The sequence below is a fragment of the Hyla sarda genome, unplaced genomic scaffold, assembly GCF_029499605.1.
Source record: "Hyla sarda isolate aHylSar1 unplaced genomic scaffold, aHylSar1.hap1 scaffold_576, whole genome shotgun sequence".
Taxonomy (NCBI): Eukaryota; Metazoa; Chordata; class Amphibia; order Anura; family Hylidae; genus Hyla; species Hyla sarda.
The window spans coordinates 110,083-125,196 of NW_026610588.1; the positions used below are offsets into that span (position 1 = coordinate 110,083).

The 15,114-nt window shown below is 43.6% G+C and overlaps 5 non-coding genes across 5 annotated transcripts; all 5 read left to right on the forward strand.

Moving 5' to 3' along the window:
* The first annotated feature begins 5 nt into the window (after positions 1-5).
* Positions 6-196, forward strand: LOC130340225 (U2 spliceosomal RNA). The gene has a single exon (XR_008880390.1). It is a non-coding gene; the product is annotated as a U2 spliceosomal RNA (small nuclear RNA).
* Positions 197-2,279: 2,083 nt separating this feature from the next.
* Positions 2,280-2,470, forward strand: LOC130340226 (U2 spliceosomal RNA). The gene has a single exon (XR_008880391.1). It is a non-coding gene; the product is annotated as a U2 spliceosomal RNA (small nuclear RNA).
* Positions 2,471-4,555: 2,085 nt separating this feature from the next.
* Positions 4,556-4,746, forward strand: LOC130340227 (U2 spliceosomal RNA). The gene has a single exon (XR_008880392.1). It is a non-coding gene; the product is annotated as a U2 spliceosomal RNA (small nuclear RNA).
* A 2,093-nt stretch (positions 4,747-6,839) lies between these two features.
* Positions 6,840-7,030, forward strand: LOC130340228 (U2 spliceosomal RNA). The gene has a single exon (XR_008880393.1). It is a non-coding gene; the product is annotated as a U2 spliceosomal RNA (small nuclear RNA).
* Positions 7,031-14,899: 7,869 nt separating this feature from the next.
* Positions 14,900-15,090, forward strand: LOC130340229 (U2 spliceosomal RNA). Its single transcript, XR_008880394.1, has one exon. It is a non-coding gene; the product is annotated as a U2 spliceosomal RNA (small nuclear RNA).
* Positions 15,091-15,114: the final 24 nt, after the last annotated feature.

Here is a 15,114-nt window from a genome sequence, read left to right on the forward strand (position 1 = left end):
CGGTTATCGCTTCTCGGCCTTTTGGCTAAGATCAAGTGTAGTATCTGTTCTTATCAGTTTAATATCTGATACGTCCCCTATCTGGGGACCATATATTAAATGGATTTTTGAGAACGGGGGCCGATTTCGAAGCTTGCTTCCGTCGCCCTATGCATTGACCCGATATGGCAGTATCTTCGGGTACAGTGCACCACCCCCTTACAGGGTTAAAAAGAAAGATTCCTACTTTCATTGCTACCTGCTTGCTGGCTAGCCAGCTAGCCAGCCCTGTGGGCCTTGCTGCTGCTGCAGCCAAAAAACAAAAGGTGGTGCTGCTTCTGCTGCTTCTGCTTCTGCTTGTGTCTGGCCGCTGTTGGAGCGTCCAGGCACAGGACTTCTGCTGCTGCTGACTAAATGGCCTCCTTAATTGGATCATTTGAGTAGCCAGCACACCTGTGCAGGTAGGGCATGACATGATAGGCAGCTGCCTTGATAGCGGGTGGGTGCTGAATGTTCCTAATTGACAAAATAAGATTAATGCTTATGAAGAAATATAAAATCTCATCCCTTCCCCAATATCGCGCCACACCCCTACCCCTTAATTCCCTGGTTGAACTTGATGGACATATGTCTTTTTTCGACCGTACTAACTATGTAACTATGTAACATAACATGGGGGGGGGGAGGGTCTCCTGGCTGTTCACACAGGTGTGTCATTGCTGTACATTGACCATGCATTGCTTCTGTGGTATTGCAAAGGCAAAGACAAATGCTTCCAGCCATCCATTGCACTAATGGATTGGTCATCAGCTGGCTGTCTATGTCCCGCATCAATATAGACCAAAGTACAGAGGGTTAGGCTATGCTATTGTGCACCTACCTGATGCATCAGAAGGTGCGAGGCCCTTGCTAAATTCTGTGCACAGACTTTGAGATCTATACTTTAGACTGTATCTAAACCTGCTCCAACATGGACTGACATTCTGGCCTACTTTCAGCCGATGCGACTTGTCTGTCGCTGAACAGTCGCTTTTTATGTATTCAGCACCTATGTATAATGTTGTAAAAATGCTCTAGAAGCTAAAGTCGCAGAAATGTCACACATATTTGGCCTGCAACTTTCTGTGCGACAAATTCAGACAGGAAAAATCAGTATAAATCCTTAGAAAATTATCCCCCAGTGTCTCCATCTGCTGGCGGTATTGAATAAGCATTGCTGCACTGATGGGGTATGCATTAGACGAAAAAAAAGAAGAAAAAGAAGAATAATACGCCCAGAAAAGAGGCGAAAAGGAGAAAAACGTAAAAAAACGTGAAAAAAAAGTAAGAGGAAGAGAAGGGAAAAAAAGGTGGAAATGGGTTTAAAAGTGATTTCGGCGGAGAAATATATATATATATATATATATATATATATATATATATATATACGCGCACACACACACATATATATAAACGTATTCTCCGTTGAGATATTGCAGCCGCTGCTGTGTCCAGGCCCAGGAGCCTTAGCACTGTGCTGTGATGTCACTCAATACCACTGACATCACTAGGTGTAAACAACATCTCTCCTTTGCTGTGTATGTGACTATGGAGCTGTTTGGTGATGTCGTCTATTATGGCCTTCATAGAAGCAACAGGAGATTGTTGCATCCATCTAGAACCCTCAGAACTACAGTGCTATGATGTCACTCACTTCCACAGGCCTTGCAGAGTGTAAACAACAACAACCCAGCTTTGTTGTGTATGTAACCATAGGGATTTGTGATGTCACCTAGAACCTTCACAGCAGCGACAGCTTTATGAGGAGCATCAGCACTGCTCTGCCTGAGCAGAACCATCACCGCCATAGGTTGTCAAATAACCTGGGTTTAACCCACACAGGTAAGTCCAATGGGGTGCAGGCATGTCCTCTATGCTTACAGCTTCCCGTGGGTGTTGGTTTGATACCGTTTGGGGACAGCCAAGGAGGCATCTGCAGGCAACAAAGGTAGGTGTGTGCTTGTGTGTGTGTTTCCTATGCAGATCCTAAGCCCAGTGTCACATGCAAGTAGGAGGAGTAAGAAGGGTTCCTGGCAAATCCGGGTTATGGATTGCATTTAAAAAGGCCCCGTGGGAGTGCAATGGGCCCCTGTCTTGCTGCTTAGCAATAATGGTATGGGTTTAGGTTCTGCTGTGTGTACTGGTGGTTGACTGCCCCCCAGCCCAGAGTGTGCATGGAAAATTGTCTGGCAGCCTCCCTGACAGCAAGCAGTGATAGTGCCCATGAAGGGCACCTTGTTGGGCCCGCCCCTTTCACGGTTATCGCTTCTCGGCCTTTTGGCTAAGATCAAGTGTAGTATCTGTTCTTATCAGTTTAATATCTGATACGTCCCCTATCTGGGGACCATATATTAAATGGATTTTTGAGAACGGGGGCCGATTTCGAAGCTTGCTTCCGTCGCCCTATGCATTGACCCGATATGGCAGTATCTTCGGGTACAGTGCACCACCCCCTTACAGGGTTAAAAAGAAAGATTCCTACTTTCATTGCTACCTGCTTGCTGGCTAGCCAGCTAGCCAGCCCTGTGGGCCTTGCTGCTGCTGCAGCCAAAAAACAAAAGGTGGTGCTGCTGCTGCTTCTGCTGCTTCTGCTTCTGCTTGTGTCTGGCCGCTGTTGGAGCGTCCAGGCACAGGACTTCTGCTGCTGCTGACTAAATGGCCTCCTTAATTGGATCATTTGAGTAGCCAGCACACCTGTGCAGGTAGGGCATGACATGATAGGCAGCTGCCTTGATAGCGGGTGGGTGCTGAATGTTCCTAATTGACAAAATAAGATTAATGCTTATGAAGAAATATAAAATCTCATCCCTTCCCCAATATCGCGCCACACCCCTACCCCTTAATTCCCTGGTTGAACTTGATGGACATATGTCTTTTCTCGACCGTACTAACTATGTAACTATGTAACATAACATCGGGGGGGGGAGGGTCTCCTGGCTGTTCACACAGGTGTGTCATTGCTGTACATTGACCATGCATTGCTTCTGTGGTATTGCAAAGGCAAAGACAAATGCTTCCAGCCATCCATTGCACTAATGGATTGGTCATCATCTGGCTGTCTATGTCCCGCATCAATATAGACCAAAGTACAGAGGGTTAGGCTATGCTATTGTGCACCTACCTGATGCATCAGAAGGTGCGAGGCCCTTGCTAAATTCTGTGCACAGACTTTGAGATCTATACTTTAGACTGTATCTAAACCTGCTCCAACATGGACTGACATTCTGGCCTACTTTCAGCCGATGCGACTTGTCTGTCGCTGAACAGTCGCTTTTTATGTATTCAGCACCTATGTATAATGTTGTAAAAATGCTCTAGAAGCTAAAGTCGCAGAAATGTCACACATATTTGGCCTGCAACTTTCTGTGCGACAAATTCAGACAGGAAAAATCAGTATAAATCCTTAGAAAATTATCCCCCAGTGTCTCCATCTGCTGGCGGTATTGAATAAGCATTGCTGCACTGATGGGGTATGCATTAGACGAAAAAAAAGAAGAAAAAGAAGAATAATACGCCCAGAAAAGAGGCGAAAAGGAGAAAAACGTAAAAAAACGTGAAAAAAAAGTAAGAGGAAGAGAAGGGAAAAAAAGGTGGAAATGGGTTTAAAAGTGATTTCGGCGGAGAAATATATATATATATATATATATATATATATATATATATACGCGCACACACACACATATATATAAACGTATTCTCCGTTGAGATATTGCAGCCGCTGCTGTGTCCAGGCCCAGGAGCCTTAGCACTGTGCTGTGATGTCACTCAATACCACTGACATCACTAGGTGTAAACAACATCTCTCCTTTGCTGTGTATGTGACTATGGAGCTGTTTGGTGATGTCGTCTATTATGGCCTTCATAGAAGCAACAGGAGATTGTTGCATCCATCTAGAACCCTCAGAACTACAGTGCTATGATGTCACTCACTTCCACAGGCCTTGCAGAGTGTAAACAACAACAACCCAGCTTTGTTGTGTATGTAACCATAGGGATTTGTGATGTCACCTAGAACCTTCACAGCAGCGACAGCTTTATGAGGAGCATCAGCACTGCTCTGCCTGAGCAGAACCATCACCGCCATAGGTTGTCAAATAACCCGGGTTTAACCCACACAGGTAAGTCCAATGGGGTGCAGGCATGTCCTCTATGCTTACAGCTTCCCGTGGGTGTTGGTTTGATACCGTTTGGGGACAGCCAAGGAGGCATCTGCAGGCAACAAAGGTAGGTGTGTGCTTGTGTGTGTGTTTCCTATGCAGATCCTAAGCCCAGTGTCACATGCAAGTAGGAGGAGTAAGAAGGGTTCCTGGCAAATCCGGGTTATGGATTGCATTTAAAAAGGCCCCGTGGGAGTGCAATGGGCCCCTGTCTTGCTGCTTAGCAATAATGGTATGGGTTTAGGTTCTGCTGTGTGTACTGGTGGTTGACTGCCCCCCAGCCCAGAGTGTGCATGGAAAATTGTCTGGCAGCCTCCCTGACAGCAAGCAGTGATAGTGCCCATGAAGGGCACCTTGTTGGGCCCGCCCCTTTCACGGTTATCGCTTCTCGGCCTTTTGGCTAAGATCAAGTGTAGTATCTGTTCTTATCAGTTTAATATCTGATACGTCCCCTATCTGGGGACCATATATTAAATGGATTTTTGAGAACGGGGGCCGATTTCGAAGCTTGCTTCCGTCGCCCTATGCATTGACCCGATATGGCAGTATCTTCGGGTACAGTGCACCACCCCCTTACAGGGTTAAAAAGAAAGATTCCTACTTTCATTGCTACCTGCTTGCTGGCTAGCCAGCTAGCCAGCCCTGTGGGCCTTGCTGCTGCTGCAGCCAAAAAACAAAAGGTGGTGCTGCTGCTGCTTCTGCTGCTTCTGCTTCTGCTTGTGTCTGGCCGCTGTTGGAGCGTCCAGGCACAGGACTTCTGCTGCTGCTGACTAAATGGCCTCCTTAATTGGATCATTTGAGTAGCCAGCACACCTGTGCAGGTAGGGCATGACATGATAGGCAGCTGCCTTGATAGCGGGTGGGTGCTGAATGTTCCTAATTGACAAAATAAGATTAATGCTTATGAAGAAATATAAAATCTCATCCCTTCCCCAATATCGCGCCACACCCCTACCCCTTAATTCCCTGGTTGAACTTGATGGACATATGTCTTTTCTCGACCGTACTAACTATGTAACTATGTAACATAACATCGGGGGGGGGGAGGGTCTCCTGGCTGTTCACACAGGTGTGTCATTGCTGTACATTGACCATGCATTGCTTCTGTGGTATTGCAAAGGCAAAGACAAATGCTTCCAGCCATCCATTGCACTAATGGATTGGTCATCAGCTGGCTGTCTATGTCCCGCATCAATATAGACCAAAGTACAGAGGGTTAGGCTATGCTATTGTGCACCTACCTGATGCATCAGAAGGTGCGAGGCCCTTGCTAAATTCTGTGCACAGACTTTGAGATCTATACTTTAGACTGTATCTAAACCTGCTCCAACATGGACTGACATTCTGGCCTACTTTCAGCCGATGCGACTTGTCTGTCGCTGAACAGTCGCTTTTTATGTATTCAGCACCTATGTATAATGTTGTAAAAATGCTCTAGAAGCTAAAGTCGCAGAAATGTCACACATATTTGGCCTGCAACTTTCTGTGCGACAAATTCAGACAGGAAAAATCAGTATAAATCCTTAGAAAATTATCCCCCAGTGTCTCCATCTGCTGGCGGTATTGAATAAGCATTGCTGCACTGATGGGGTATGCATTAGACGAAAAAAAAGAAGAAAAAGAAGAATAATACGCCCAGAAAAGAGGCGAAAAGGAGAAAAACGTAAAAAAACGTGAAAAAAAGTAAGAGGAAGAGAAGGGAAAAAAAGGTGGAAATGGGTTTAAAAGTGATTTCGGCGGAGAAATATATATATATATATATATATATATATATATATATATATATATATACGCGCACACACACACATATATATAAACGTATTCTCCGTTGAGATATTGCAGCCGCTGCTGTGTCCAGGCCCAGGAGCCTTAGCACTGTGCTGTGATGTCACTCAATACCACTGACATCACTAGGTGTAAACAACATCTCTCCTTTGCTGTGTATGTGACTATGGAGCTGTTTGGTGATGTCGTCTATTATGGCCTTCATAGAAGCAACAGGAGATTGTTGCATCCATCTAGAACCCTCAGAACTACAGTGCTATGATGTCACTCACTTCCACAGGCCTTGCAGAGTGTAAACAACAACAACCCAGCTTTGTTGTGTATGTAACCATAGGGATTTGTGATGTCACCTAGAACCTTCACAGCAGCGACAGCTTTATGAGGAGCATCAGCACTGCTCTGCCTGAGCAGAACCATCACCGCCATAGGTTGTCAAATAACCCGGGTTTAACCCACACAGGTAAGTCCAATGGGGTGCAGGCATGTCCTCTATGCTTACAGCTTCCCGTGGGTGTTGGTTTGATACCGTTTGGGGACAGCCAAGGAGGCATCTGCAGGCAACAAAGGTAGGTGTGTGCTTGTGTGTGTGTTTCCTATGCAGATCCTAAGCCCAGTGTCACATGCAAGTAGGAGGAGTAAGAAGGGTTCCTGGCAAATCCGGGTTATGGATTGCATTTAAAAAGGCCCCGTGGGAGTGCAATGGGCCCCTGTCTTGCTGCTTAGCAATAATGGTATGGGTTTAGGTTCTGCTGTGTGTACTGGTGGTTGACTGCCCCCCAGCCCAGAGTGTGCATGGAAAATTGTCTGGCAGCCTCCCTGACAGCAAGCAGTGATAGTGCCCATGAAGGGCACCTTGTTGGGCCCGCCCCTTTCACGGTTATCGCTTCTCGGCCTTTTGGCTAAGATCAAGTGTAGTATCTGTTCTTATCAGTTTAATATCTGATACGTCCCCTATCTGGGGACCATATATTAAATGGATTTTTGAGAACGGGGGCCGATTTCGAAGCTTGCTTCCGTCGCCCTATGCATTGACCCGATATGGCAGTATCTTCGGGTACAGTGCACCACCCCCTTACAGGGTTAAAAAGAAAGATTCCTACTTTCATTGCTACCTGCTTGCTGGCTAGCCAGCTAGCCAGCCCTGTGGGCCTTGCTGCTGCTGCAGCCAAAAAACAAAAGGTGGTGCTGCTGCTGCTTCTGCTGCTTCTGCTTCTGCTTGTGTCTGGCCGCTGTTGGAGCGTCCAGGCACAGGACTTCTGCTGCTGCTGACTAAATGGCCTCCTTAATTGGATCATTTGAGTAGCCAGCACACCTGTGCAGGTAGGGCATGACATGATAGGCAGCTGCCTTGATAGCGGGTGGGTGCTGAATGTTCCTAATTGACAAAATAAGATTAATGCTTATGAAGAAATATAAAATCTCATCCCTTCCCCAATATCGCGCCACACCCCTACCCCTTAATTCCCTGGTTGAACTTGATGGACATATGTCTTTTCTCGACCGTACTAACTATGTAACTATGTAACATAACATCGGGGGGGGGAGGGTCTCCTGGCTGTTCACACAGGTGTGTCATTGCTGTACATTGACCATGCATTGCTTCTGTGGTATTGCAAAGGCAAAGACAAATGCTTCCAGCCATCCATTGCACTAATGGATTGGTCATCAGCTGGCTGTCTATGTCCCGCATCAATATAGACCAAAGTACAGAGGGTTAGGCTATGCTATTGTGCACCTACCTGATGCATCAGAAGGTGCGAGGCCCTTGCTAAATTCTGTGCACAGACTTTGAGATCTATACTTTAGACTGTATCTAAACCTGCTCCAACATGGACTGACATTCTGGCCTACTTTCAGCCGATGCGACTTGTCTGTCGCTGAACAGTCGCTTTTTATGTATTCAGCACCTATGTATAATGTTGTAAAAATGCTCTAGAAGCTAAAGTCGCAGAAATGTCACACATATTTGGCCTGCAACTTTCTGTGCGACAAATTCAGACAGGAAAAATCAGTATAAATCCTTAGAAAATTATCCCCCAGTGTCTCCATCTGCTGGCGGTATTGAATAAGCATTGCTGCACTGATGGGGTATGCATTAGACGAAAAAAAAGAAGAAAAAGAAGAATAATACGCCCAGAAAAGAGGCGAAAAGGAGAAAAACGTAAAAAAACGTGAAAAAAAAGTAAGAGGAAGAGAAGGAAAAAAAAGGTGGAAATGGGTTTAAAAGTGATTTCGGCGGAGAAATATATATATATATATATATATATATATATATATATATATATATATATATATATATATATATATATATACGCGCACACACACACATATATATAAACGTATTCTCCGTTGAGATATTGCAGCCGCTGCTGTGTCCAGGCCCAGGAGCCTTAGCACTGTGCTGTGATGTCACTCAATACCACTGACATCACTAGGTGTAAACAACATCTCTCCTTTGCTGTGTATGTGACTATGGAGCTGTTTGGTGATGTCGTCTATTATGGCCTTCATAGAAGCAACAGGAGATTTTATAACAAGACAGGAGGCTCGCATTATATGCATTGTTCTTCTTTACTGCAGACATATAGCAGCCCATAAACAGTTAAATTCCACAAGAAAAAACTTTACACACAATGTGAAACGTACAGGTGTGACCACCTAACTTGCTAGATAAATGTAACCAATGAGAATACAGGATCCCATATATAAGGTTCAGGTAAAGCATATTCTTCCTCTTCTTTGCTGCTTGCAGCCAGATAAGTATCACTGTGTACATTCAATTTTATAACATACAATTATATATTCTAGTAGATATTTTCCTTCCATTACTACTGTATTCTCTGTCTATCTATCTTTCCTGTCTTACGCCATTACTATCCCTTGTCCGGCTGCGGGTATAGATTTAAACATTCATTTTTATTTTCTTTATCTTAACTTTCCGGTTAATTTGACTATACATTACCTTTGTCGTGCGCTCTTGTGGTCCCGCTACTCTCCGGCGGCCATTAATACATCGCGCACCTCCTCAGTTTCCCCTGTACGAGACTGCTTCTAAGTCTCGCGAGAACTCGGCGCAAGTGGTTCTCACTTGCTGCGCTCGAGCCGTTCCTGTCAGACGCGCGCTGCTCGCCTGACAGGAATCCTCCCTGTGACACTTCTCCTCACAATAGTGATATACTGTCTTTAGAATAATAATTTTTACTTTATTCTCGGGGGTTTCTGTCTTATCTTGTCCTTTTTAGGACTACAGTATTACAATTTACTTATATATATTTAATTAATTATTTCCTGGATATTCACATATATTAATTTCAACATATATTAATTTTGGAAATAATTATACTAAGTGCCCTACTATTTCACTATGTCTACTGAACAGCAAAAGTCCTCTAATTCTGACATTATTATCAATGACCAACTACAATTATTGGTGGACCATTCAGTCTCTAGATCTGTGCACACTGCCGTTAATAATGCCATGGCAGCGGTTCAAGAAACCATTGCAGACTCTGTAGCCAGAGCGATATCTCAATCTTCAGCACAACTGGCACACCAATCCCTGAGTTCCCATAGTCATACAAAAAAGAGACTTTCTTCCCATGATGACCTATTACCTAAAAAACATAGAAAAACTATTTTCGAAGAAAAAGGTCAAAATGATGATGATAATCTGCTTAAAAAGTGCAGTCATACTGATGTTACCACACAACATCCAGGACCCTCTACCCGGGAGGAGTATAATGATACACGGGTTAATATTACATCTGATATACCTATATCTGAGGAATATGTTTACGATGAAACCTATGAATATTATAATGGAGAACGAGATGATGGGGAACTTGTTGATGACTCCGATTTTACGGATGGAAATGACCCCTCATACTTACCTACTGAAATTGAGGGTGATGTTTATTGTGATGACAGTACACCTTCTAGTTCTAAGGTGGTAGATAGTCAAGGCATTCCTTACTTTGATCCCTCCCAAATAGTTCACCCCAGATCCGGAGAGTGGACCCCATCTGCTGAGGTAGACAAATTTATTTGTCTCTGGCTACGTAAAAACATGGACAATAAAGCCAGGAATAAACTTAGGGCCGAGTGCCCACGTCCCACTTTATCCACAGCTTCCTCAGCTACTCCCGATATTGATCCTATTTTATCTAGATTCATACAAAAATCGGGAAAAAATCCTATTAAAGGAATTGACCGCAGTTTTAAACTGTGTCAGGATAAGTTCTTAGATTTACTGGGCCCATTGACTCGTATTATGGAAATGTCCAAAGAGGCATTTAAAACTGGCAACCCTATTAACAATGACTCCCTTAGGGGATGGATACAAAGGACTATTTGCTTGTTCGGTAGCATAAATGAGGCCTTCTGTATAGAGAGAAGACGATCTATTTTATTAAAATTAGACCCACAGCTAACCTATTTGGCTCCCACTCCTACATCCACGGATGTGGATAATCACCTTTTCGGTGACAATTTTATCAAAGAAATTTCTAAGTACGTGGGCTTATTTTCCACACTGGACAAAGCCCAGGTGTCATTGAAAAAAGTCTTTCCCACTAGGGTTTTTGGAAGGGCCGGGAGAAACAGGGGTCGTTTTCCCGGCCGTCACACTCAATTCAGAGCACAATATAGAGGCCCCGCTTACACAGACAGAGCTGCCTATTCCATCCCCCCTCCCCAACCACAACCTCAACCCCAACCCTTTTTCCCTTATCGAGGTCGAACATGGAGACCAAGGGGACAAAGATTCAACACCCGTTCCAGACCAACAGGTAAGTGCACAATTAACAACTTCTTTCCTTCCCCCAGTGGGCGGAAGACTCCTACATTTTTCCCATTTTTGGGAAAGGATATCTTCCGACCAATGGATTATCAATACAACAAAGGGTTATCTGATAGAATTCATTACTATTCCATCTCAAACTCTTCCTCCTCCTCCCATTCATTTTTCTGTGGAGGATCAAAATCTTATAGAATTGGAAATAAAAGACCTTCTGACCAAACAAGCCATTATTCAGGTACCCCTAAATTTTCCAGGTTATGTAAGCAATCTTTTTCTAGTGAAAAAGAAGGATGCTGGCTATCGCCCAGTAATAAATTTAAAAACATTAAACAATTTAGTAATATATCGCCATTTCAAGATGGAGGGCATCCATCTTCTAAGAGACATGTTATGGGAAAACGATTGGATGATAAAAGTCGATCTAAAAGATGCTTACCTCACGGTACCAATTCATCCTATTTCCCAACCGTTTCTTCAATTTGTTTGGAAAGGGAACAAATGGCAGTTCACTTGTCTTCCCTTCGGCCTTTCATCGGCCCCTTGGTGTTTCACCAAATTGATGAAACCAATAATAGCACTATTACGATCCAGAGGTGTTCGTCTCATAATTTATTTGGACGACATTCTCATTATGGCAAGTTCATACCAATTAGCCATTCTCCATATGAATTGGACTCTGGATCTGTTATCAAATCTCGGATTCTTAATAAACCAAGACAAATCCATTCTTGTTCCTTCTCAGGAAATGGAATTTCTGGGTTTCTTGATCAATTCTCAGACGGCTCTATTGAGCCTTCCATTGAAGAAATTGAAGACGATTCGCAGGGAAATTCGATCATTACTCAACAAAAACCTAATTTCTCTTCGAGCCATAGCTCGAATTGTGGGTCTCTTATCTGCATCAATTCAGGCCATCTTTCCGGCCCCGTTACACTATCGAGCTCTTCAACGTCTAAAAATTCAGCACTTGAGAGAAGGCTTGGGATACTCAGACGAGATCCAACTATCTTCAGAAGCGAAGGAAGAGTTAATTTGGTGGCTGCACCATATCCAGGAATGGAATGGGAAGACCATTTTCAACCCCCTGCCAGATCTAATTCTGGAATCAGACGCAAGCCTAACTGGATGGGGAGCTCGTTGTGGCCACCTATCCACGGGTGGCAAATGGTCCATCCAGGAATCTCAAATCCACATCAATTGTCTGGAATTGATGGCCGGATTCTTTGCCCTCAAGAGTTTTGTGGGGGACAGAACCCATTGTTGTATACTTTTACGCATGGACAATATTTCAGCGGTCCAATATATCAATCGTTTAGGAGGAACGAATTCCCCTATGTTGGCGAGCATTGCCAAAGACCTATGGCATTTTTGTTTGGACAGGGAGATCATTCTCAAAGCAGAGTACATCCCGGGCCTTTCCAATATAATAGCCAATTGGAATTCCCGCTATCTCAAGGATTACAGCGATTGGAGATTAGATCCTTCTATATTTCACCAACTTCATCTTTTGTGGGGTCCTCTATACTTGGACCTGTTCGCTTCCAGACTGAATCGTCAGATTCAAAGATTCTTCAGTTGGCGCCCGGATCCCGAATCATTAGGGACAGATGCTCTCATACAAATTTGGCCAAATCAGAGACTATATGCGTTTCCCCCCTTCATTCTGATCCCCAGGTTACTTTTCCAGATCTCAATTCAGAAAGCTTCGGTAGTACTAATAACTCCGTGGTGGCCATCACAACCTTGGTTCCCCCAAATATTGGGGATGTTAATAGATTATCCAAGGATCTTACCCAATCTCAACAATTTGTTGTTAGACCCCCTAGGGAATCCACATCCACTGATTGTGTCGCAACAACTTCAACTTGTAGCTTGGTTAATTTCAGGCCAATCCCCTCGGAGTACGTACTTTCTCAATCAACTAGAGACATTTTATCAGAAGCATGGGCTCCAGGCACCAGGATCGCTTATAGATCAGCCTGGAGACTTTGGTCTGATTGGTGCCTACAACGGGATCTGGATCCCATATCGGCACCTATTCCCTGTATCTTGAATTATCTATCGGCTTCTTTTGATTCAGGAAAAGCGTATCGTACGTTGAACCTGTACCGATCAGCCATATCTTTCTATCACTCTCCAGTAAATACTCTCCCCATTGGGAAACATCCGATTGTATGTAAACTTCTAAAAGGCATGCGTTTTAAACGTCCACCCACTCCCAAATATCAATCTACTTGGGATGTCAATTTAATTTTAGAATTATTTAATTCGTGGCAAGATAATGATACTCTTTCGTTAAAACTTCTGTCTTTTAAATTAACTACGTTACTCTGTCTAATATCCATTAAAAGGATTTCTGATGTCAGAATTCTTGATGTATCTCAAAGACAATTCTCCCCTCAAGGAGTTATCTTCTTTATATATAAAAGGACAAAAACTAATATTCGTCAGGTGTTTTATCCATCCTTTCCTCATAACGACAAACTTTGTGTAGTCAAATGTCTTCAAGCATATGAGACTAGAACTTTAACACTTCGACATTCTGCTTGTTCTCAATTACTCATTTCCTTCTGTAAACCTCATTTACCTGTTTCTTCTGCAACTCTAGCTAGATGGGTCAGAAACGTCATGTGTATGGCTGGTATCGATACTTCGGTATTTGGGGCTCATTCTGTTAGAGGAGCAGTATCCACTAAAATAATTCAAACAGGTGGCTCTTTATCAGACCTTCTGAAGGCAGCTAATTGGTCTTCAGATTCAACTTTTAAAACCTTTTATTATAGACCTGATTCCCATATATCTATGTCATTACTATAATTGATTATTATTTTTTGTTTGTTGAATATAATTCGATAACTTTAAACATGCATATAATGCGAGCCTCCTGTCTTGTTATAAAATTGGGGATTTTCCTAGTATTATGACGGAAAATATGGATTTTATAAAAGACAGGAGGCGAGCATTATCCCTCCCTCTACCACCCTTCTAACTATTATATTTTGATATATTTCAGCTTATTAATCAACCAGGGATGTCGACCTACGTTCTTCAATTTATATTCTTTTGGATGATGACCTCTTTCCTCTCTCAAGTTTTCCTCCAATTACATCATTGAAGGAGTCCAAATTGTATACAACCCTATTCAGTCATTCTACAGTTTTTCGAAGTTACAGAAAATTTTTCAGTTGGACCTTACTTATTGGACTTTATGTTGAACTTATCTATCCGCACAAAGAAGAGGAAGAATATGCTTTACCTGAACCTTATATATGGGATCCTGTATTCTCATTGGTTACATTTATCTAGCAAGTTAGGTGGTCACACCTGTACGTTTCACATTGTGTGTAAAGTTTTTTCTTGTGGAATTTAACTGTTTATGGGCTGCTATATGTCTGCAGTAAAGAAGAACAATGCATATAATGCTCGCCTCCTGTCTTTTATAAAATCCATATTTTCCGTCATAATACTAGGAAAATCCCCAATTGTTGCATCCATCTAGAACCCTCAGAACTACAGTGCTATGATGTCACTCACTTCCACAGGCCTTGCAGAGTGTAAACAACAACAACCCAGCTTTGTTGTGTATGTAACCATAGGGATTTGTGATGTCACCTAGAACCTTCACAGCAGCGACAGCTTTATGAGGAGCATCAGCACTGCTCTGCCTGAGCAGAACCATCACCGCCATAGGTTGTCAAATAACCCGGGTTTAACCCACACAGGTAAGTCCAATGGGGTGCAGGCATGTCCTCTATGCTTACAGCTTCCCGTGGGTGTTGGTTTGATACCGTTTGGGGACAGCCAAGGAGGCATCTGCAGGCAACAAAGGTAGGTGTGTGCTTGTGTGTGTGTTTCCTATGCAGATCCTAAGCCCAGTGTCACATGCAAGTAGGAGGAGTAAGAAGGGTTCCTGGCAAATCCGGGTTATGGATTGCATTTAAAAAGGCCCCGTGGGAGTGCAATGGGCCCCTGTCTTGCTGCTTAGCAATAATGGTATGGGTTTAGGTTCTGCTGTGTGTACTGGTGGTTGACTGTCCCCCAGCCCAGAGTGTGCATGGAAAATTGTCTGGCAGCCTCCCTGACAGCAAGCAGTGATAGTGCCCATGAAGGGCACCTTGTTGGGCCCGCCCCTTTCACGGTTATCGCTTCTCGGCCTTTTGGCTAAGATCAAGTGTAGTATCTGTTCTTATCAGTTTAATATCTGATACGTCCCCTATCTGGGGACCATATATTAAATGGATTTTTGAGAACGGGGGCCGATTTCGAAGCTTGCTTCCGTCGCCCTATGCATTGACCCGATATGGCAGTATCTTCGGGTACAGTGCACCACCCCCTTACAGGGTTAAAAAGAAAGAT